Raw genomic sequence first — 23,074 nt, forward strand, 5'->3', positions numbered from 1 at the left:
ATTCAAATTTGATGCTTTAAAGTGCTTTATTTTCCACCAGAGCTGTCATGTCAATACTGCACATCACATGTTAGCATTAAATGCATCAAAGATGGAAATGGAGGAATTCTCATGGGCTTTTCTTCACTATTATTAGGAATGAATTGCAAATAGATTTTTTTCCCCCACTAACTATTGAGGATCTTTTTTAATTAAATCATGAACATTCTTCTCTGGCAAACTTTCCTTGATGATGTCTCCAGTTAATTTAAAAGGTTTAAGTTATGAGGTGATGCTATGCATAAAAAAATTAAAGAGATCTTCTTTAGTAGTGATGGTTAATTGAAAATCTCCTCAGACTTCCACAGTAACATGGGCTGTTCCATGCATATGGGGTCAGGAGGATTAGAACTCACTCAAGGGTTAATTAACAGAATTGTCTAATAGGCCTGGAAGCTGGACTCTTGCTTTCATTCTAATTCACACTGAACTAATTAAGAACTTAATGTAGGAATTCCTCCACTGTAGAAGGTAAATGCAAGAACTTCCCTCACAGAAGAGGTAAAAAATCCCCCAGAAACAGTCCTTGGTGATAATATTAAAGCTTTCCAATCTTTAGCATTGGTAGTCTGATTACTGAGGTTTATGAGGTGCCGTTCATTCTCATATCCCTCCCTCCCCGCTGTAACTCTGGTTAGCCAGAAGTAGACCAGACACTGGCATTTTTACCAGTGTCATTTAACCATGTTCCAAGCAGGTCTCTGTCATGGTGATAGGAATGATAATGATCATCAGTGCCAGCAAAGGTGGGAATGCGAGAGTAGACTGGAGCTGCACGAGTGCTTTAGAACAATGGGAGGAGACTAAGGAAAAAAAACAAAACAAAAACAAAACCACACTTCATTTTAAAGATCACTGTGCAACTGGGGGATGTTTTAAGAAGTTATCCAGTGGGGAACATCCTCTGCATCTAACTGTGTTAAAGTCAGTCATACGTGGGGTTTAAATTCATGACTGTGTCTTTTTAACTGTCTTGCCTGTTGCCTTAGTGCCTCAAGATGTGGTGGAACCAATAACCAGGTCCAGATGCTCAACCTCTTTGGACTGGATACTCTTTTCCCCACAGTAAGCAATAGTCAGGTGAAGCAAAGCACAGAGCCTCCGTGCAATTTCTTGCCCAGAAGGACTGGAAAAGCAATTTGCAGAGGTCAAGGATGTCAAATGCTCTGGGAGGTGCTGGGTTGGGCTATTGGCAGACTTAACTATGAGTCAGGGCAATAGCCAGAGGATTAAAGCCACTCAGGGCAGCCAGGAAGTCACCAGCAGCTTAGCAGGAGAAAATGTGAACGGCATCTATTTTCCTTTATGTGCCATTACAGCTATCAATTTACCTGTAGACTAGCACAGCAGAGTTACCGGCTTATATCAATGCCTTATGCCTGGTGCTGGTTACCTTTAGCTTTCACCGACTTCAGTGTGGGAGCTCAGCATCACACAGGAGCAGGCCTCTGAGAAGCCTGGTGCTTTATTCCAGGTCAGACCAATGGAAGGACCCAGTAGCACTGGTAGGGTAACAGTGAGTGTAATATGCCTGCAAGGCAGCGCACGTACGTCCTGGTCAGTTTATCATGGGGAGCACCCTGCTGGCAGCTCCCTACCAATATCTTAGTGAATCTGTCACCACCAATATCACAGTTGTCATTAGGCTGTACGCCATGGCCCCTGGCAGCCGTGCCCAGTTCTCTGACCCTCTTGCTCCAAAAGGACACTTGAGCTAAAGGAGTATCTTGTTTAACAGCAGTACAGGGCTTATGATGATACAGTTGGGCAGTTCTGATTCCATCCAGTAGAGGACAGTGGCGTACATATACCCCACCCCCCAACTGCACATCGACAATGTTCATTAGAGTGGAGCCACATTTCAGATCAAAGCTCATCCTGATCTGAATGCATTAGCTCATCAGTCTCTCATTTGCCTGCATGATTATCCATTAGCCACATTCAGAAATAGAGTCACACTTCAGACAGATGAAATTCAGACAGGAGAATAAAGAAACCAAGCAAAACATGTTTATCTTGAATTGGGTGTTTTCCCTTTATCGCTATCCCACGTGCAGCTGCTGAGTAGTGTTTAGAGCCCAGTCTCCACAGGCATCTCTTTGGCCTGATGCTGGTGAGCACTCAGGCTTCAGTGAACACAGCTGGCAATGGGTAGCGTTACGCCTCCTTTGAATGGCTAGGAGTGTTTTCACCATTGGACTCCAGGCTTTGCCCCACACCTTCCTCCTGGAAAAGCTTGCATGTGTGCATAAGCCTGACGAAAAAAGCTAATGAGATCAGGTGACAAAGCACCCAAATTAAATTTTTTAAAAAACTTTTAAGCAAACGTAGGAAGAGAGTCATGCCCCCTAACTCCCCAAAAAGTGGGAGATCAAATAGCCAGCTAGGCAGCTTTGAGACAGCTGTCTGCTCAGGAGCAACTCTCAGCCCTAGTCACACTATGAAATGGACTGTGTAAGTGCAGTTGGTTAATAAGCTTGGACAGTGCTTAATATGTAATGAAAGGTGCCAGGGCTCAAGCAGTTTTTTTACATTCAGAACTGACACAGCAAGCCCAGAGGTGCTGGGGCTATGGACTGCTAAGCCCAGAGGTGCAGAGTCCCAGCCCTAGCACAAGTTAAGCCTGGAGCCTTTTGGGAGGGGGCAGTCATGCAACAAACAGTGCAATCTTGCTTGGGAGCAGAGGATATTTTCCAGAGCTCACTCATGGCTTTATAAGTCAGTGAGAAGAATTCAGTCCCATCCACGCAGTTTGGAAATTGCTTGGGTTAGAACGTGGCTAGGTCTAATACACTCGGTGCAGAGCTGAAATGTATAAACGCCTGTCGGTTTTTGAGCTCAGGAGCTTCTAGCTCTAGGAAACGCACATGACGCCAGTTTAAGCCATCTCCGTAAGTGCTGAAAAAAAATTATCCCTTTGATCAATGGACTGGCACACTGTCCACAGCACAGAACTGAAAGCTCATCGAGGCACTTTGTTTCTTAGATGAAAAATTCAAAATGAGACTAACCACTCATCCTCTTGTCTGATACAATCAAAGCTGTGTAAATGCAAAGACTGGGTGACCTGCCATCTGATCACACCACCCTGGCTTTCCTCAAAGCATCAGCTCCAAAATGCTAGCAACGGACACCTATAACCCAACTACTCAGCTCCCTGAAAGAGACACCACGACCACCTCTTGCTGGTGATCAGGAGAGGGGGATAATCAGGTGGTGTTGGTCTGTCCCCAATGAGTCACATCCATTTATTTTAGTGGCATAAGCAAGTGTTTACCTCTGCAGAGCCAGTACCACTATGGTAGACAAGCTGGATTCTATTTGGGCTCATGCATATTCATCAGAACTGACAGCTAAGTTCTGATTGCAGGGCCATTACTACTCATTGTCTTAGAGGCAGAAACAGCTTGATTTTCAGATCCCAGGCTGAGGTGTCAGGGCTACTGGTTAGGAAAAATAAAATTATCTTTCAACTTGCCAATAGCATGAATTTGATCTGGAGTCACCGAGGCCTAATAAAAAAAAATTAGGAATCCAACCGTGTAATTTTTTTTTAAATTAAAACCATAAAACTTCAACAATCATCATAAAACACTTCACTAACATACAGAACTGTTAGAACTTGCTAGTCCCAAAGGCTGTTTTTTTAATCAGAGAGAACAGATACGAACAAAGTAGGTAAAATCAGGCAATCGGCGTTCTAGCAGGTCTGAAATAAAGCCCGCAGGGCACTGTAATAATTTCCACTGAATAAGCAATTAAACAAAGAGAGATACGGGACAAGGAGGATTTCCAGGTAGGATCAATCCAAACAGGAAAGCACAAGCCGACTGGACTGAACTGCACTGGGAGGATTTTGCTCTAGCTGGCAAAATATGTTCTAGCCAGAGTGGGTTGCCCCCTTTGGGGGGAGGGGGGGAGAAAAGATGTTTCACAGGAATATACATTTCAGACATGCAGAGGAACCCATTCCAAAATGTAGGTTTCTGATCTCCTTGCACTAACGAGCACATGGGAAGTTAATTATGCTCTCAAACATAGGCATAATCTAAGAACGGTAAAACCTGGAAGGTTTCCAAACTCCATGGCAATTACCAACTTTAAAAACAATTAAAATAACCTTGCTTTGGGTGTCGGACTATTATTCAAAGTGTCTTCCCTCATTATAGTTAGCGCAAGCAGCAAGGTAGGAAACAGGGGAGGGTTGCCTTCAGTTAGCAGCAGGTGCAGTCCCTGGGAGGAGGAGGAAATGCTGCAATCCTGCTGCTATTGCATGGACCTCACAAATCCCTCATAGATCCTTCATTAGGACAAAAACAAGAGGAGTAGGGAGCATGTGAGTCTCAGCTTGGGCTCCCCTGATGCTCCTTGGGCCTCTTTGGCTAAGAATGTTCATGGACAGAGCTACCCTGGGTAAATTAATTCAGTAAATAGATGTGGCAATTACACAGACTATCATTCTGAGAGGAACAGCAGTAGGGAAGAGGATTTGCATAAGAAATGTGGATTATTCATGTAAATGAATGTGTTATTTCTTTATAAAAAACAGATTAAGGTTTGTCTAAAGACCTAGAACTAAACTATATGTAAGAGTTAGCATTTAGCTAATGCCTTACGCACTTCAAAGTGCTTGCGTGCATTTATCTAATTAATCTGTGGGTGTGTCCACAGTCAATTTCATTCAGATTTTGCGCATTATGGAGAGGGTAAATATTCCCCCTCGTTAAGGTGATAGTCATCTTTGTAGTAGATGCTTGATTTTGACAGCCATTAAAAATGCTTGTTTTAAAATATATGTAGTCTTTTCAGCTTCAAGTTTCAGCAAACAGAGGTAGGTGTCAGGAAAAATCAGAAGAGTTCTTTTGGGATACAGAAATTTGAAATCCTGTCTGGAAAAACGTCTGGGTTTTGTAAGCACACACATGAATGGTTTGGCTAATAGGCTAGCTACTCTTCTGTGTCAGAACTCTGCTCAACACAGGGAGGTGGCGGGGCGGAGGGCGTCAAGGAGTTGCATATACATCCTGGATTTTAAGGGCTGGCCCCAGCCCTGAGGCAACTAAGCAGCCCAGCAGCTGCTCTAAGCTGTGCCACTGACGTTGGGACCTCCTGGTGGAGGCCCTGACACCATACCCCCTCCCTGAGCCTCCCTTTTACCTTCAGCACACCCCCTTCACAGATGTAGGACCTGGCCTTGGCACACATGCCAACAGGCAGTTCTCCTCTGACAACTCTGCAGGGCATTTGCAGCCAGGTAACAGCCGCTTTGTACTATCTGCGCAGGGTTGTAGCAGAGTAGAGAACCTGCATGAGAATGAAAGGTTTTAGGAAGGCTTCTAGCATAGCTTTGAGCCGTTTTCACACACTTCAAGCAGGAGGAGATCAACCTACGTCTCGTCGCACGGTTACAATGTAGTATCCAAGTTTTAAAGACAGACAACAAAAAGCTTAATGGGACCAGTCTGGCTTCCTTGCTGGTGGCTCACAACACACACAATTAACATCAGGCAAATCACTTCATTGGAGAGAAGTTTGTAAATAGGTATTGTTAAGTCCAACACCCACAACATGCTCCATTAAGGTCAGACTTAAAAAAAAAAAAAAACCCAACCCCCCCCCCACAGATGCTGGAAGTATGGCGATGCAATATACTTTTCCCATAGAAAAGTTAGGGTAGGTCATACAACCTTTATTCGGCCCCAGATCCCAGCCACCTTATGAGCCCTCCAGTTTCATCCTCTTATTTATACCAGGATTAGGTTTGGCCCACTGAGTCTGGTCACCAGAGGGGACTCTTATAGAATCATAGAATCATAGAATATCAGGGTTGGAACGGACCCCAGAAGGTCATCTAGTCCAACCCCCTGCTCAAAGCAGGACCAATTCCCAGTTAAATCATCCCAGCCAGGGCTTTGTCAAGCCTGACCTTAAAAACCTCTAAGGAAGGAGATTCTACCACCTCCCTAGGTAACGCATTCCAGTGTTTCACCACCCTCTTAGTGAAAAAGTTTTTCCTAATATCCAATCTAAACCTCCCCCACTGCAACTTGAGACCATTACTCCTCGTTCTGTCATCTGCTACCATTGAGAACAGTCTAGAGCCATCCTCTTTGGAACCCCCTTTCAGGTAGTTGAAAGCAGCTATCAAATCCCCCCTCATTCTTCTCTTCTGCAGGCTAAACAAGCCCAGCTCCCTCAGCCTCTCCTCATAACTCATGTGTTCCAGTCCCCTAATCATTTTTGTTGCCCTTCGCTGGACTCTCTCCAATTTATCCACATCCTTCTTGAAGTGTGGGGCCCAAAACTGGACACAGTACTCCAGATGAGGCCTCACCAATGTCGAATAGAGGGGAACGATCACGTCCCTCGATCTGCTCGCTATGCCCCTACTTATACATCCCAAAATGCCATTGGCCTTCTTGGCAACAAGGGCACACTGCTGACTCATATCCAGCTTCTCATCCACTGTCACCCCTAGGTCCTTTTCCGCAGAACTGCTGCCTAGCCATTCGGTCCCTAGTCTGTAGCTGTGCATTGGGTTCTTCCGTCCTAAGTGCAGGACCCTGCACTTATCCTTATTGAACCTCATCAGATTTCTTTTGGCCCAATCCTCCAATTTGTCTAGGTCCTTCTGTATCCTATCCCTCCCCTCCAGCGTATCTACCACTCCTCCCAGTTTAGTATCATCCGCAAATTTGCTGAGAGTGCAATCCACACCATCCTCCAGATCATTTATGAAGATATTGAACAAAACCGGCCCCAGGACCGACCCTTGGGGTACTCCACTTGATACCGGCTGCCAACTAGACATGGAGCCATTGATCATTACCCGTTGAGCCCGACAATCTAGCCAGCTTTCTACCCACCTTGTAGTGCATTCATCCAGCCCATACTTCCTTAACTTGCTGACAAGAATACTGTGGGAGACCGTGTCAAAAGCTTTGCTAAAGTCAAGAAACAATACATCCACTGCTTTCCCTTCATCCACAGAACCAGTAATCTCATCATAAAAGGCGATTAGATTAGTCAGGCATGACCTTCCCTTGGTGAATCCATGCTGGCTGTTCCTGATCACTTTCCTCTCATGCAAGTGCTTCAGGATTGATTCTTTGAGGACCTGCTCCATGATTTTTCCAGGGACTGAAGTGAGGCTGACTGGCCTGTAGTTCCCACGATCCTCCTTCTTCCCTTTTTTAAAGATTGGCACTACATTAGCCTTTTTCCAGTCATCCGGGACTTCCCCGGTTCGCCACGAGTTTTCAAAGATAATGGCCAATGGCTCTGCAATCACAGCCGCCAATGCCTTCAGCACTCTCGGATGCAACTCGTCCGGCCCCATGGACTTGTGCACGTCCAGCTTTTCTAAATAGTCCCTAACCACCTCTATCTCCACAGAGGGCTGGCCATCTCTTCCCCATACTGTGCTGCCCAGTGCAGTAGTCTGGGAGCTGACCTTGTTCGTGAAGACAGAGGCAAAAAAAGCATTGAGTACATTAGCTTTTTCCACATCCTCTGTCACTAGGTTGCCTCCCTCATTCAGTAAGGGGCCCACACATTCCTTGGCTTTCTTCTTGTTGCCAACATACCTGAAGAAACCCTTCTTGTTACTCTTGACATCTCTGGCTAGCTGCAGCTCCAGGTGCGATTTGGCCCTCCTGATAACATTCCTACATGCCCGAGCAATATTTTTATACTCTTCCCTGGTCATATGTCCAACCTTCCACTTCTTGTAAGCTTCTTTTTTATGTTTAAGATCTGCTAGGATTTCATCATTAAGCCAAGCTGGTCGCCTGCCATATTTACTATTCTTTCGACTCATTGGGATGGTTTGTCCCTGTAACCTCAACAGGGATTCCTTGAAATACAGCCAGCTCTCCTGGACTCCTTTCCCCTTCAAGTTAGTCCCCCAGGGGATCCTGGCCATCCGTTCCCTGAGGGAGTCGAAGTCTGCTTTCCTGAAGTCCAGGGTCCGTATCCTGCTGCTTACCTTTCTTCCCTGCGTCAGGATCCTGAACTCAACCAACTCATGGTCACTGCCTCCCAGATTCCCATCCACTTTTGCTTCCCCCACTAATTCTACCCGGTTTGTGAGCAGCAGGTCAAGAAAAGCGCCCCCCCTAGTTGGCTCCTCTAGCACTTGCGCCAGGAAATTGTCCCCTACACTTTCCAAAAACTTCCTGGATTGTCTATGCACTGCTGTATTGCTCTCCCAGCAGATATCAGGAAAATTAAAGTCACCCATGAGAATCAGGGCATGCGATCTAGTAGCTTCCGTGAGCTGCCGGAAGAAAGCCTCATCTACCTGATCCCCCTGGTCCGGTGGTCTATAGCAGACTCCCACCACTACATCACTCTTGTTGCACACACTTCTAAACTTAATCCAGAGACACTCTGGTTTTTCTGCAGTTTCGTACTTCTTGTTGTCTAGATCATGCAGGGCCAGCTCCTCAGCTGGTGTAAGTTATCATACGGATCCGTTATTTTTCCAGTTTGTGCCCATACTCTTAAATACTTAAGCAGGAGTACTACAGATGCTCAGCCTCCCCTCTGAATTACTGCCATGACTCAAACTTAGGGACTTCTCTCTCCAGGTTAGTTTTTCAACATTCAAAAAACCTAATGGTCCCTGCTGCTCCACTCAGCAGATTATTCCCTGCAGCACAAATTATTTTCTATGTAAATTTAGCCTTTAAGTTCTTTACAGTCTGACCTGTTCCTGAGTTTGATAGCAGATCCCTTTCTTCTTGGGTTTGATGCAACTAGAACTGTGCAAAACTCAGCAATTTCAGTGGTCAGAGGATCATGCAAGCTACAAAATGCTGATCCAGATTTCAGATGCCATGTTGTCCAGTGTGGCTCAGCTCTGGGGGTTTGGTTCATTCATGTACACAGATGGGGAAATGGAAATGAAATCAGTATTGCCAGCCTGAAGTGTTCAGAACTCAGGAGTCCAGCCCCAAAGCGCATGAGCTTTTAGGGGGGGAAAAAAGCCATGATTTTTAAACCCCAAAGTTTTAGGTTCTTTGTGTTTGCCATCTGATCTTTCAGCATTTTGGGTTCATGTTCCCCGCAACAGGAGGACTAAAAGCTTACTTTTTTAAACTGATCACATGATCACCTGATGCCTGGAGCTGGGCCTTTAAGAGAAGACCACAGAGATCAGGAGACTTGTGATAAAATGGCAAGAGTTAGCAACAATGACTGACTCTCCAAGATGAGGTAATGGTCTATAGCAGTTCATTGAAAAGAAATGAGCAGGGGGGTGGAGTTTACCCACGTTTACAATGGGTTTCACTGTTAACACATTCTGAGAAAAGCAAGTGGCCTCCCACTTGAAAGGTGACCTGCCAAGGAGATTTAGAAAACTGGGCTTGTGACTCTTTAGGGATGTCTACAGAAAGCCTAGAAGGTTAAGAAGAGTGGGAAACAGTGTGGTTTAATTTTAGAGTCCTTAATTGACAAGCATCAGCCACCCCTTACCTGCCATGGTTTTGCCACAGGATTTCCTGTAGGGTATCTGAGAAGGCACAACAAGAGTCTCTCACCTGAAGGGTGTGACAGGTTGAACCCCACTCCTGGGGTGCCACCTGATGTGTTGGGGTCTCACTGAGCCCACCCTTTCCACCAGCCTGGGTTTCCTCACCCTGTTCTTGCTGTGCTTGGTGCTCAAGCCTTCTCCAGCACACACACAGGTAAGGCCACACCCAGCTGCAGGCACAGACTGAAATCAGCTCTGTGTGGGAGGATTTAGCAAAGGGAGTGGCCAGTACTCACATGCACACCTCCTTTGGAGTAAAAACCCAAAATAATATTGTCTTGCGCTGTATAAAAAAGATCTGCACAGTGCAAGCTCATAAAAATTCACCCCCTCCCTCAATGTGGAGGGGGATATGCACAGATTTTTGGTGCCTCCCCCTCAGATATTAATTGCACAAGCTGGGTTTTGTAATAAACAAAAAATAAGTTTATTAACTACAAAAGGTAAATTTTAAATGATTATAAGGGATAGTAAACAGAACAAAGCAGATCACTGAGCAAACAAAACAAAAACACACAAACTAAGCTTAATACACTCAAGAAACAGGTTACAAAATGTAATTTCTCACCCTAAATGTTGTTATAGGCAGGTTGCAGAGTTTCTGTAGCTTAGAGTTCCAGTTATTTCTCTTTGCAGACTAGACCTCTGTCTCAGCCTGGACTCGGCCCTTGCCTTTCCCTCAGCTTAGTTCCTTTTCCTTCAGATGTTTTTAGCAATTTTCCTTCTTGGACAGGGAGGCAAAGGAGAAGAGTCCTGACTGACTTACTTCCCAGCCTTAAAATAGAATTTACATAAGGCTAGAATTTTTTTTGTTTCCCAGTTTGGCCGCCCCACCCCCTCTTAATGGAAAAACACCGGAAGTCCAAGATGAGGGTCTAGTACGAGGTGACCCACGCACTTGTCCCTGTGGTGTCAAAGCAGCAACCCCGGCAGCTTCTCAAGAAGGTGGGAGATTGGTATCTTCCAAGTCTTATTGTTCTTCCTCATGGCCCATTAAGGCTGATTGCTGGAACACCCCCCAGACAGTAAGCATTCCCCCAAATACACACACAGCTGTAATTGTTACATAGTCAATATTCCTAACCTAAGATAGAGAAATGATACATGCATACAAATTGAATAAACACATTCAGTAGATCATAATCTTTTCAATGATGCCTCACATGACCCATCTTGCAAAAAAGATATTTTAGATAGGCCATATTCATATCATAACAATATTTCTATGAAGAATATGGGGTGCAGTGTCACAAAGGGAACTGGGTGTTGTATCTTTAGCAAAACCATGTCTCCAGAGTATTCTTCAGGCATTGGGGTTAAATAGGTGTTAAACTGCTTGTTTTTGTTAAGTAGTCTGGTTGAGAAGTCCTTTCCCCTTTCATTTACTCAGCATAAGTCTAGATAAAATGGTGTTTAAAGAAATTAAAGCACCCCTTGGTGCCTCATCATGCTAGCACTTATATGCAACTGGACCAGTGGAAAAATGTAAGGGGAGTAGGCTAGTGCAGACACAGCTTTGAAGTCTTTTAGACTAGGCAAGGCCTGAATTTCTACTGTTAAAAAAAATAAAGACTTGTTTTCCGGGGGGGGGCAGGAGGTGTTAGGGTTACAGCCCCCAACTAAAACCTCTCCAGCGCATCATCAAGGATCTACAACCTATCCTGAAGGACGATCCCTCACTCACAGACCTTGGGAGACAGGCCAGACCTCGCTTACAGACAACCCCCCAACCTGAAGTAAATACTCACTAGCAACTACACACCACACAGCAAAACACTAACCCAGGAACCAAACCCTGCAACAAACCCCGGTGCCAACTCTGTCCACATATCTATTCAGGGGACACCATCATAGGACCTAATCACATCAGCCACACCATCAGGGGCTTGTTCACCTTCACATCTACCAACGTGATATATGCCATCATGTGCCAGCAATGCCCCTCTGCTGGGTACATTGGCCAAACCAGACAGTCTCTACGTAAAAGAATAATTGGACACAAATCAAGAATTATAACATTCAAAAACCAGAAGGAGAACACTTCAGTCTCCCTGGACACTCAAAAACAGACTTAAAAGTGGCAATTCAACAAAAAAACTTGAAAAACAGACTCCAACAAGAAACTGCAGAACTGGATTTAATTTTCAAACTGGACACCATCAAGTTAGGCCTGACTAAAGACTGGGAGTGGATAGGTCACTATAAAAAACTAATTTCCCCCTGCTGACATTCATACCTTCTTGTTAACTGTTTGAAATGGGCCACCTTGATTACAGTGGCCTCATTAGCACTAGAAAAGTGATTTCCACCCCTTCTATTGTCAACTGTTGAGAATAGCCCACTTCTACCTTAATTGAATTGGCTCGTTAGCACTGACCCCTCCACTCGGTAAGGCAACTCCCATCTTTTCATATGCTGTGTATTTATACCTCTCTACTGTATTTTCCACTCCATGCATCTGATGAAGTGGGTTTTAGCACAAAAGCTTACACCCAAATAAGCTTGTTAGTCTCTAAGGTGCCACAAGGACTCCTGGTTGTTTTTGCTGATACAGACTAACACAGCTACCACTTTGAAGCCTGCTGAGTACTATCAGAGTTTTCTTCAATCAAAGTCAGAGCAAACTGATCAGAAATTTCTAATCCCCACTGTCTCACTCACAGGTTTCAACTCCTGCACCACAGGCTCTAGGCCTTCTCAACTTCCTTTTTCCTTCCATACAGCAACAGTTGGCTTATACCTATCAGTGTCTTACAAGAAGGAGAGAAATTCTGCATCTTCCTAAGAAAGCAAGCTACAGGAGGGGGGAATCCCCTCTTTATTTTGTCAAGCCTTAATGAGCATCACCTGGAAGCATCTTCCTCTTCCATAACTGGCAGCTCTGCTGGGTGGGGAGGAACATCTCCTTACTGCTTTCTGCAGGTGATTAACCTCTTCATGCCTGTCTTGCTGGGTGGGGTATGTATTGTCCACCACAGGCCCATTATTAAATTGGATCTACCCCTAGGTTCAGATTTAGGGGCCCCCTCAAAGACTGGGGTTATGGTTTGGACCGATGTTTACAAATCTTACTGTGGGAGGAGGGGTTAGTTCTTGTGGGTTTGTGTTCGGGCTGGTTGCAAATTTTCATTCAAAATTGTTTTTCAAGGGAAAAATGATGTTTTGATGAAGTAAAATTTTGCATTGAAAATTTCTGCAGAGAGAAAAATTCCATTTTCTCACGAGCCCTAGTTTTCACACTTGAAATGTTGCTTTGAAGGATTCCCCCTGTCCCAAAGCAGATCTCAGCTAATGCTACTAAGTTTTACATAGTTTCTAGATGAAACCACAATGTATCACAATGTTTCCCCCTAAAAGTGGCCCACACTGTATTGAAAGTCCCCCTGGGAGTGTGGAAATATTTGCAAAGCTTGGTGAAAAATTATAGCGCTGACTTCTTATATCATGCTTTTTATCAATAGATCTCAAAGCACCTCCCAAAGGAGGGCAGTGTCATTAACCCCATTTTACAGACTGGCAAACACCAAGATCCACAAATCAACTTCTATTGAAATGAATGGAAGTTAGGAGCCTAAATCCCCAGGTGATCCAGGGTGCAGGTCATAGGAATAGAACCCAGGGCTCCTGATTTCCACTCTAGCACCATATCTATTAGGCCACACTGCCCACTTGGTAGGGGTCAGGTTCAGAATGTGCCCCAACTGTTTTGTTACAGGGGCATCATACAGTTCTGACGTCCTGGACTGTAAACAGCTGATCATTCAGGTTGCCTTAACTTGCACCAGGGAGCAGACCAGCCTCGGGATCACTGCAGTGAAAAGGTGACTTAAACCCACTCTCCATTTGGTACTAAACACAGCTTGGCTGGATCAGAGGATCTGCCTCACTCTCTGTGTGTTATGTAATCAGTAGATAAACCAGGAACTTCATTCTCATTCATCTGAGACATTTCATCAGCAGTCAACAAAAATCTACATTGCTAAACAGGTAACTTCTGCCCATCTCAGATAGCAACAGACATCTAAGTGCCAGACATGGGCAGTCCTAGGCCTTGCTTTGTATTCCAAGTGGCATTAATCTCTGGTGTCACCTTGCTGGGGACAGCGAGATTGTATTTTATAGGGTTTTATTCCCTTCATCTGTGGAATGTCAGCTGCTTTCATTACACAGATGATAGGAGAAAAACAAAGATTTGCTCGGAACGGGAGACATTTGTTTCCCTGGAATAGGTAGGGTAACAACTCAATCCTGACTGCGCTGCTAAATTGAACTTCCAGCTTGGTGAGGGTCCTTCGCAGGTGTAATCCAGTGTAAGACACAGCAGAAAGCCGAGGCAAAAAGAAGCATCGTTTTTAGCATCTCATTTTGTGAAAAGCGGCTTGCTGGGAAAAACATTCCCCCCCCCCCTCCTTGTGTGTCACAACATCTCAGAAAAGTAATAAGCTCTGTCTATCTGTCTGTGCGTGCGGCGGAGTGGAGGGGCCTTCCCTGATCCTTGCTGAACAACGGGTAATTTCAAATGAGCTTTCCTTGCCCCTCCCATTCTCAGGTGAGGGATCATCAAGGAGGTGCTAGGGATGGAAGAGACGTCTACACTGAACACTCCTTAAGGCTGCGTGTGGAGAACATACCCACATAGGCCCCCCGCATGGGTATAACTAGTAATGTAGATGGTGAAGTACTGCTTAGGTGAGTAAAGACACACCTGAACCCTAGTGTATGTGCCCTCACAGCTCTCCACACACCGAAGCTGTGGTCCCACATTTCTACTGCTCTTGTTCAGCAGTGTAGCATCCCGCTTGCCTTCCCACCACGGGGAAAGGCTCCAGCAGGGGAAAGGCTCTGGCTGCAGGAAGGCTGTGGGGAAAAGCTCTGGCTACTCCTCTCTGCTGAAGTTTTTCCCCTGCCACAGGGAGCGCTGGAGACTCTCCCCACCACAGGGAAAGACTCTGGCAGGTAGAGGCAGCAGGGAAAGGCTCCGACAGTATCCACATAAGACCAGCTTCCCCGCGGCTGGAGTCCTTTCTCTGCTGCCTCCCCTCTGCCATTGCTGTTCATTGCCACTTGTAGCTACACACCACAGTTTGGATACAGCCTGCTTTTCTCTTTGGCATGTAGCTAGACATAGCCTCCATGCCCCGCACCAGCGGTGTTCAATGCAGCCAAACCTCGAGAGAGGGGATACTGCCCATGGGAAAACAGGGCTTGTAACAGCATGATGAACTCGAAGCTGAAAGAGCTTTCGGTTACAGATAGAAAGAAGAAGCCTGTTGTTAATGCACTGAACTGAACGCCTGAGAGCTGGACTCAATTGCAGGGTCTGCTATAGATTCCCTGGGCGACCTTGAGCAAGTCACTTAATCTCCCTGAGCCTCAATTACCCAGCTGTAAAAAGAGACTAATACTACCTCTGTTCTCCCACCCTTTGGCAATCTCGACTGTAAGCTCTTTGGGGCAGGGACCACCCCGCCCCACCCCACCCCACATCTCTGCCACTTGCACCTGTGTTTCATTCAGGGGCAGTCAGTGCAGCAGCACGAAGCTTGGGAAGAAAAGAGTCATCCTGCAAGCAGCTAGACACTCTCTGCCCAGCTCCTAATGGGCATGTGGCCACACACGCACCATTGGCAGATCTAGCAAGGAGGCCACCGACCGAGGGGGTTGTGGGAGGGAATTAGCATCTCACCACCTCCAGGTCAGCCCTGGAGCACTCTATGGGGGAAATGGGGCTCTGCCTCACAGTGTCTATAGCAGTGACTGTCATTCAGTACCAACGTGGGCAGGATTCAAACAGGTGACTCCCAGAAATGAAATGCGGCCCAGCGTTACCAACTCATGCGATTTTATTGCAAACCTTGTGCTATTTTGGTGTTTTTCCTAAAGCCCCAGCTCCTGGGGTCATTTTATGGGAGAATTGCAGCTTTCATTTTTAAAACCAAGGAAGTGTCTATCCCTCATTGTGGAGGAAGTGACCCTAAAGGCCCCAAGTCCCCAAAGGAAATTAAAAGGACCCAACCTTTACTATTTTTAAAATCTCATGAATTTTAAGCCAATCATGATTTTGGAGGAACTGACCCTTATGAACGCTGGGGTTTGGCAATATTGTATTCCATAGCCCATCACCAGGCTCTTGATCCACCGCACAGACGACTTTTCCTAAGCTGCAAAAGGAACAGGATACCTTATACCTTGTCATTTTAAATGTCCAGCCATCCAGATGTATTTCCTAAGGGAAAACATTTTTCTTGGGATCTCATACTTCCTTGCTCGTGTTTGCAGACCGGCAGTCTTCCCTATAAGGATGGAGCACCATCTACTGGTGCTTTGTGTAAGTCATGGAGCTATTATTACTATTCCTTACTAATGAAAAATCTTCGAACGAAGAAAAACCTGTTTCCGGACCTTAGTCTGTTACTGCATCAACGTGCATGCAAACTGTGATGGTATTGTGTGTGATAACTGATTGCATGCATACATCTTCCATCGAGGATCTTAAAGTGCTTTTAAGGAAGTTGGATGAGTTATTACAAATGGGGATATTGAGAGACAGAGAAGAGAACTAACCTGCCGAAAGTTATACAGCAAGGCAACTGTATTCAGAAAAAGGACTCTTCAGCTCCCCAATCCCTTGCTGTAACCAATAGGAATCAGCCTGAAAACCATCTTACATATCTGGCCAGAAGCATTCAGTGTCTGAAGGCTGTTTGGTGGGGTCATGGGGTGTATAGCCCCCATGCTGCCTTGGCACCTACAGGGTTAATAATGAAAACTGCTTGCTCAACTGGGGCTGACTGGGGGCCTCAAAACAGCTGTAAAGATAAAAGGGCTTCAAGGCAGAAGGGTAGGGTGGCCACCAGAGAGTGGAGCTCCCTTCAACAGATTGACGAGGAGCTGCTAGGGAAGCTGGCCCTCCAGCGTGGGTGCCTTAGAATGAGAATCTAGGGAAAAGCTACAGAGGAGATAGGGACATGGTTTGAGCAGCTAGAAACAATGCCTTGCTGCTCCCGACCTTGAGTTGGAAACCAGTGGAGTGGGCAGGTGGGGGTCCCCCATCACCTCCAACAGGAGGCATAGTCAGACTACCCTGTGCTAGAGCCATGGACCTTCTGACTCTTTATTACCGTGAAAGGGCCCTTGATATAACCTCAGCTCTCTGAGTGGGTCCTCAGCAGGCCCAGCCAGAGGTGAGGCTATGACAAGGACTCTGTGTTTGTCACAGAGATCTGGAAGTCACGGATCCCGTGACTCTCTGTGTCCTCAGTGGCTTCTGCGGTGGCCAGTGTGGCTGACCCCATGGCCACCCAAGCAGGGGGCTCTGGGACCAGCTCCGGGAATGCACAAAGCCTTGGAAACAAGCAGGGAGAACTGGAGGTCCTGGTGATGTCAAGGAATTATGACGTGATTGGAATAACAGAGACTTGGTGGGATAATTCACATGACTGGAGTACTGTCATGGATGGTTATAAACTGTTCAGGAAGGACAGGCAGGGCAGAAAAGGTGGGGGAGTAGCACTGTATGTAAGGGAGCAGTGTGACTGCTCAGAGCTCCGGTACGATACTGCAGAAAAACCTGAGTGTCTCTGGATTAAGTTTAGAAGTGTGAGCAACAGGAGTGATGTAGTGGTGGGAGTCTGCTATAGACCACTGGACCAGGGGAATGAGGTGGACGAGGCTTTCTTCCGGCAGCTCGCGGAAGCTACTAGATCACACGCCCTGGTTCTCATGGGTGACTTTAATTTTCCTGATATCTGCTGGGAGAGCAATACAGCGGTGCATAGTCAATCCAGGAAGTTTTCGGAAAGCGTAGGGGACAATTTCCTGGCGCAAGTGCTAGAGGAGCCAACTAGGGGGGGAGCTTTTCTTGACCTGCTGCTCACAAACCGGGAAGAATTATTAGGGGAAGCAAAAGTGGATGGGAATCTGGGAGGCAGTGACCATGAGTTGGTTGAGTTCAGGATCCTGACACAGGGAAGAAAGGTAAGCAGCAGGATACGGACCCTGGACTTCAGGAAAGCAGACTTCGACTCCCTCAGGGAACGGATGGGTAGGATCCCCTGGGGGACTAACATGAAGGGGAAAGGAGTCCAGGAGAGCAGGCTGTATTTCAAGGAATCCCTGTTGAGGTTACAGGGACAAACCATCCCGATGTGTCGAAAGAATAGTAAGTATGGCAGGCGACCAGCTTGGCTTAACGGTGAAATCCTAGCAGATCTTAAGCATAAAAAAGAAGCTTACAAGAAGTGAAAGGTTGGACATATGACCAGGGAAGAGTGTAAAAATATTGCTCGGGCATGTAGGAATGAAATTAGGAGGGCCAAATCGCACCTGGAGCTGCAGCTAGCGAGAGATGTTGAGAGTAACAAGAAGGGTTTCTTCAGGTATGTTGGCAACAAGAAGAAAGCCAAGGAAAGTGTGGGCCCCTTAATGAATGAGTGAGGCAACCTAGTGACGGAGGATGTGGAAAAAGCTAATGTACTCAATGCTTTTTTTGCCTCTGTCTTCACGAACAAGGTCAGCTCCCAGACTGCTGGGAGCATCACAACATGGGGAATAGATGGCCAGCCCTCTGTGGAGAAAGAGGTGGTTAGGGACTATTTAGAAAAACTGGACGTGCACAAGTCCATGGGGCCGGATGAGTTGCATCTGAGACTGCTAAAGGAACTGGCGGCTGTGATTGCAGAGCCATTGGCCATTATCTTTGAAAACTCGTGGCGAACGGGGGAAGTCCCGGATGACTGGAAAAAGGCTAATGTAGTGCCAATCTTTAAAAAAGGGAAGAAGGAGGATCGTGGGAACTACAGGCCAGTAAGCCTCACTTCAGTCCCCGGAAAAATCATGGAGCAGGTCCTCAAAGAATCAATCCTGAAGCACTTACATGAGAGGAAAGTGATCAGGAACAGTCAGCATGGATTCACCGAGGGAAGGTCATGCCTGACTAATCTAATCGCCTTCTATGATGAGATTACTGGTTCTGTGGATGAAGGGAAAGCAGTGGATGTATTGTATCTTGACTTTAGCAAAGCTTTTGACACGGTCTCCCACAGTATTCTTGTCAGCAAGTTAAGGAAGTATGGGCTGGATGAATGCACTATAAGGTGGGTAGAAAGTTGGCTAGATTGTCGGGCTCAACGGGTAGTGATCAATGGCTCCATGTCTAGTTGGCAGCCGGTGTCAAGTGGAGTGCCCCAGGGGCCGGTCCTGGGGCCGGTTTTGTTCAATATCTTCATAAATGATCTGGAGGATGGTGTGGATTGCACTCTCAGCAAATTTGCGGATGATACCAAACTGGGAGGAGTGGTAGATACGCTGGAGGGCAGGGATAGGATACAGAGGGACCTAGACAAATTGGAGGATTGGGCCAAAAGAAATCTGATGAGGTTCAATAAGGATAAGTGCAGGGTCCTGCACTTAGGACAGAAGAACCCAATGCACAGCTACAGACTAGGGACCGAATGGCTAGGCAGCAGCTCTGCGGAAAAGGACCTAGGGGTGACAGTGGACGAGAAGCTGGATATGAGTCAGCAGTGTGCCCTTGTTGCCAAGAAGGCCAATGGCATTTTGGGATGTATAAGTAGGGGCATAGCGAGCAGATCGAGGTACGTGATCGTCCCCCTCTATTCGACATTGGTGAGGTCTCATCTGGAGTACTGTGTCCAGTTTTGGGCCCCACACTACAAGAAGGATGTGGATAAATTGGAGAGAGTCCAGCAAAAGGCAACAAAAATGATTAGGGGTTTGGAACACATGACTTATGAGGAGAGGCTGAGGGAACTGGGATTGTTTAGTCTCCAGAAGAGAAGAATGAGGAGGGATTTGATAGCTGCTTTCAACTACCTGAGAGGTAGTTCCAGAGAGGATGGTTCTAGACTATTCTCAGTGGTGGAAGAGGACAGGACAAGGAGTAATGGTCTCAAGTTGCAGTGGGGGAGGTTTAGGTTGGATATTAGGAAAAAATTTTTCACTAGGAGGGTGGTGAAACACTGGAATGCGTTGCCTAGGGAGGTGGTGGAATCTCCTTCCTTAGAAGTTTTTAAGGTCAGGCTTGACAAAGCCCTGGCTGGGATGATTTAATTGGGTATGGGTCCTGCTTTTGAGCAGGGGTTGGACTAGATCACCTCCTGAGGTCCCTTCCAACCCTGATATTCTATGATTCTATGTAGAAAGGTAGGAGTGGTCAGACTGGATCAGACCAGGGGTCCATCTATTCCAGTACCCTGTCTTCAACAGAGGCCAGTGACGGTTGCAAGAAACCATGCAGTAATTTGTAATAGGATATGGGAAAGTTCCACCAGCTAAGTGTGGGTGTGTGAAAAGGAAAACTTTCCCCCTTTCAGTTTCATGTAATGTCTCCTTGCTCTTGTACTCAGAGAGCGCATTGCTAGTCACCTTCTCTACATTATCCATTATGCTGTATACCTGTACCATGTCCCTGGTTGTTCATCTCTGTTCTAGGTAAACCATTCCAATCTTTTCATCAAAAGTCTCTGTATTCCCAAGACTATTCCTCTGTGGCATCCCGTCCGATCTTCTGCTCCTTCCTACCCATCTGCTATAGCAATACCACCCATTGCAAAGATCAGTGTCTCTGTAAATGCTGGTGGTTACAAATGAATGCATCCTTCAGAAACCTTTTATATCATTTTCCATGATGCACATTGTAAACGAGGAGTAACAGATCTTCAGAATTACCCAGGAAATATTACTCTGCGAGCGATATAAAAGCTTTACAACACGCGAGTATGCACGACTGCCAAAACATTTTATTGTGATCCAGATAATGCCGTTTGGATTGTACACATTTTGGTATAATACTGGTTTCAGAGAAGCAGCCGTGTTAGTCTGTATTCACAAAAAGAAAAGCAGTATTTGTGGCACGGTTAGTCTCTAAGGTGCCACAAGTACTCCTTTTCTTTTTGGTGTAATACTGTAATTCCAGTAAAATATTCTTTACAATTGTGTAAGAGCAAGTCACATGGTTCAGTGTAGTTTACTGTTACAAATGCTTAGTGATACATGGCACAGATGAATTCTGTTCCTTTTCTGGATCAAATAATCAATAGCAAAATAATCTCCCTGCAATTATGTTGCTCAGCACTAAACAGTGAGAAAATAAATATGCATAAAATAAACTGGATATATACAGTGGTATGATTGTTGTCTAACATAACAACCTTGTTTTAAGTATAACCCCAATTTTAAGTATAACCTATGCAAGAGGCCATTCAAACCATGCCCAGCACTTAATGCTATTATTATTTGGCAAACTCCCCCAGCTGTAAATTATTCCTGTTCACCCTGATCCCACTTTACATAACAAACCCAGTGACAGGTCTTCCTCCTCTGTAATGCCAGGCCCCAATCCGCAATGAACTGCTGAGCACAGGGAGTGTCTGGGCAAAGCTTATGGCAAGATCAGGCCCCTGATTCCTCAGATGTCCCCGTGGTTCGTATACTGTTGGTATTACACTCAGTAAATCAGTGAGCTGAGTGCTAATTAAATCAGCCTTGTTTAGTTTGCACTGTCCCAACATGTTCACCTGCAGGTCAGGAAGGAGTCTAGAGGGTTCCTTGCTTGTGGAAAGCCTCATGCTTTATCACAGGATCTGCTCAAAGAACCTTGGAGGGGATGGGTCCGGGTCTGGGATCTCTGAAATGACACCTATGTTCGGGAAGCCATGCCATTTTCTATGCACCGTACATATTTCTGCTAACCCAGGGACGGGCACATTGGAGAGATCTGAGCACTGGTATCTACCTATGTCGCACCAGGCCACACAGGCAGATAGGGTGTCTATTATAAATAAAACCAGATACAAAAAGTACAAAAAAAATATTTTAACAAGAATACTTTAAGTTAGAGTAACAACATGAGAACAGACTAACTATAACTGTAGAAATAGACTGTAACTGCTGCGGGACAAAGCATTGTACTTTAGTCCAGCTAATGAGCGATAAACATGAGCAGTGGGTGAAGGCGCCCTTGGGGGAGGCTAGCCCCCGGCCCCTACCCCTCCGACGGAGGTCCTGCCCATTCTGCTCCCCTGCCAGTGCCTGGAGCACACCGCCCCCGTCTGCAGCGACTGGCTCCCCAGCCGGAGTGCCCCCAGCCCCAGCACTGGGCGGCGTAGCTGGAGCGGCCTCAGCCCCAGCCCCAGGCAGGCAATCAGGCAGTGTGGCCAAAGCGTCCCCCGCCCCAGCGTGATCCCAGTGCTGGGAGGACAGACGGCGTGGCGTGGCCCCAGCCTGGGGGTCTTCCGCACCACGGCCCCCAGCCTGCCTACCCCAGCCTCTCGGCCACAGAAGGGAACAGCAGACAGGAGGGGGCCTGGTGGAGCGTGGCCGGGGCCACACTCGGCTGTTTGGGGAGGCACAACCTCCCCCTGTCTCTGATACCTGCCACCCATGGCTATAAAGGCTAACTAATATATAGGCAGTGGTGTGTTATTAAGGGCCAGTTCTACTCTCATTACACATATGCTGCTCCATGGACTTCACTGGGGTATTGCACAGTATTCGGTAACCAGGATTTGAATTTGGCTCAGTTTCTTGTATCATCACACACACACACCCCCTACATTAAAAGACTATCAGTGAGGCTGCCTGTGTAAACTTAATTTGGTCCCCTTGTGCGTATGTATTATGATACAGTCTTTAATTACATGATCACATACTCCGCCCCACACAGACACAACCCCTGGCTCATTCAGTGCACAGGCTGGACTTGGTCTGGGGATGAGTCAGGTTTGTACAATGCAGGAGGCTGTTGTCAGTGGGACCGCTGTTTCATTATGTTTCATTCATAGCTAGCAGAGTAGCTGAGAGCAGGAGTATGTTCCAACTCTCGTTGTGGACCAGCACTAGAAGGAGGTGGGACATTCTGCCAGTGGGTATCACAGCTATTTGCTGACAGAAGAGGAATGTGAGACTCAGGAATCTCGAGTTCCATTCCCGGGTCTGGAGGAGAATGTGCTCTTCTGTCCATTTCCCCCATGATCCCTTTTACCCATCTCTTCCAGCCTGCTCCCACCCCAGTCCTGGGTCTTCTCCTACCCTGGTTCCTCGTCCCCAATCCCATGTTTCTCTCTTACCCAGGCCCAGTCTCTACCCCTCAGGCTTCTCACCCATCTCCCGGTCTCCTTACACAAACAGTCCTAGTCTCTCCTCCTCTTCCAGTCCCCACCCCCTTGCCCAGAGCATCCCAGTTCCCCCTTCTTTGTTCCTCCCCCATTCTGACTCTTTCCTTCTGCACCTGGTCTCCAGTCACCCCATGCCCATGTTCCCATCCCTGCTGGCTTCCAGTCCCGGGTCCCCTCCTGGGCTCCTCATCCAATCAGTTCCCATCCTGGCTCCTTGCCCAGCCAATCCAGGTCCCCCTCCCCAACTCCTAGTCCCAGATTCCCTCTTCTTCCCACCCCCATCCCCACCTATAATATAGAGGGCCAAATTCAGATCTCAAATCCACACAAATTCCCGCTATTTAGACAAAGCAAGTGTAGA

Source organism: Lepidochelys olivacea (genome assembly GCF_965140295.1).
Source record: "Lepidochelys olivacea isolate rLepOli2 genome assembly, chromosome: 3".
Classification (NCBI taxonomy): Eukaryota; Metazoa; Chordata; order Testudines; family Cheloniidae; genus Lepidochelys; species Lepidochelys olivacea.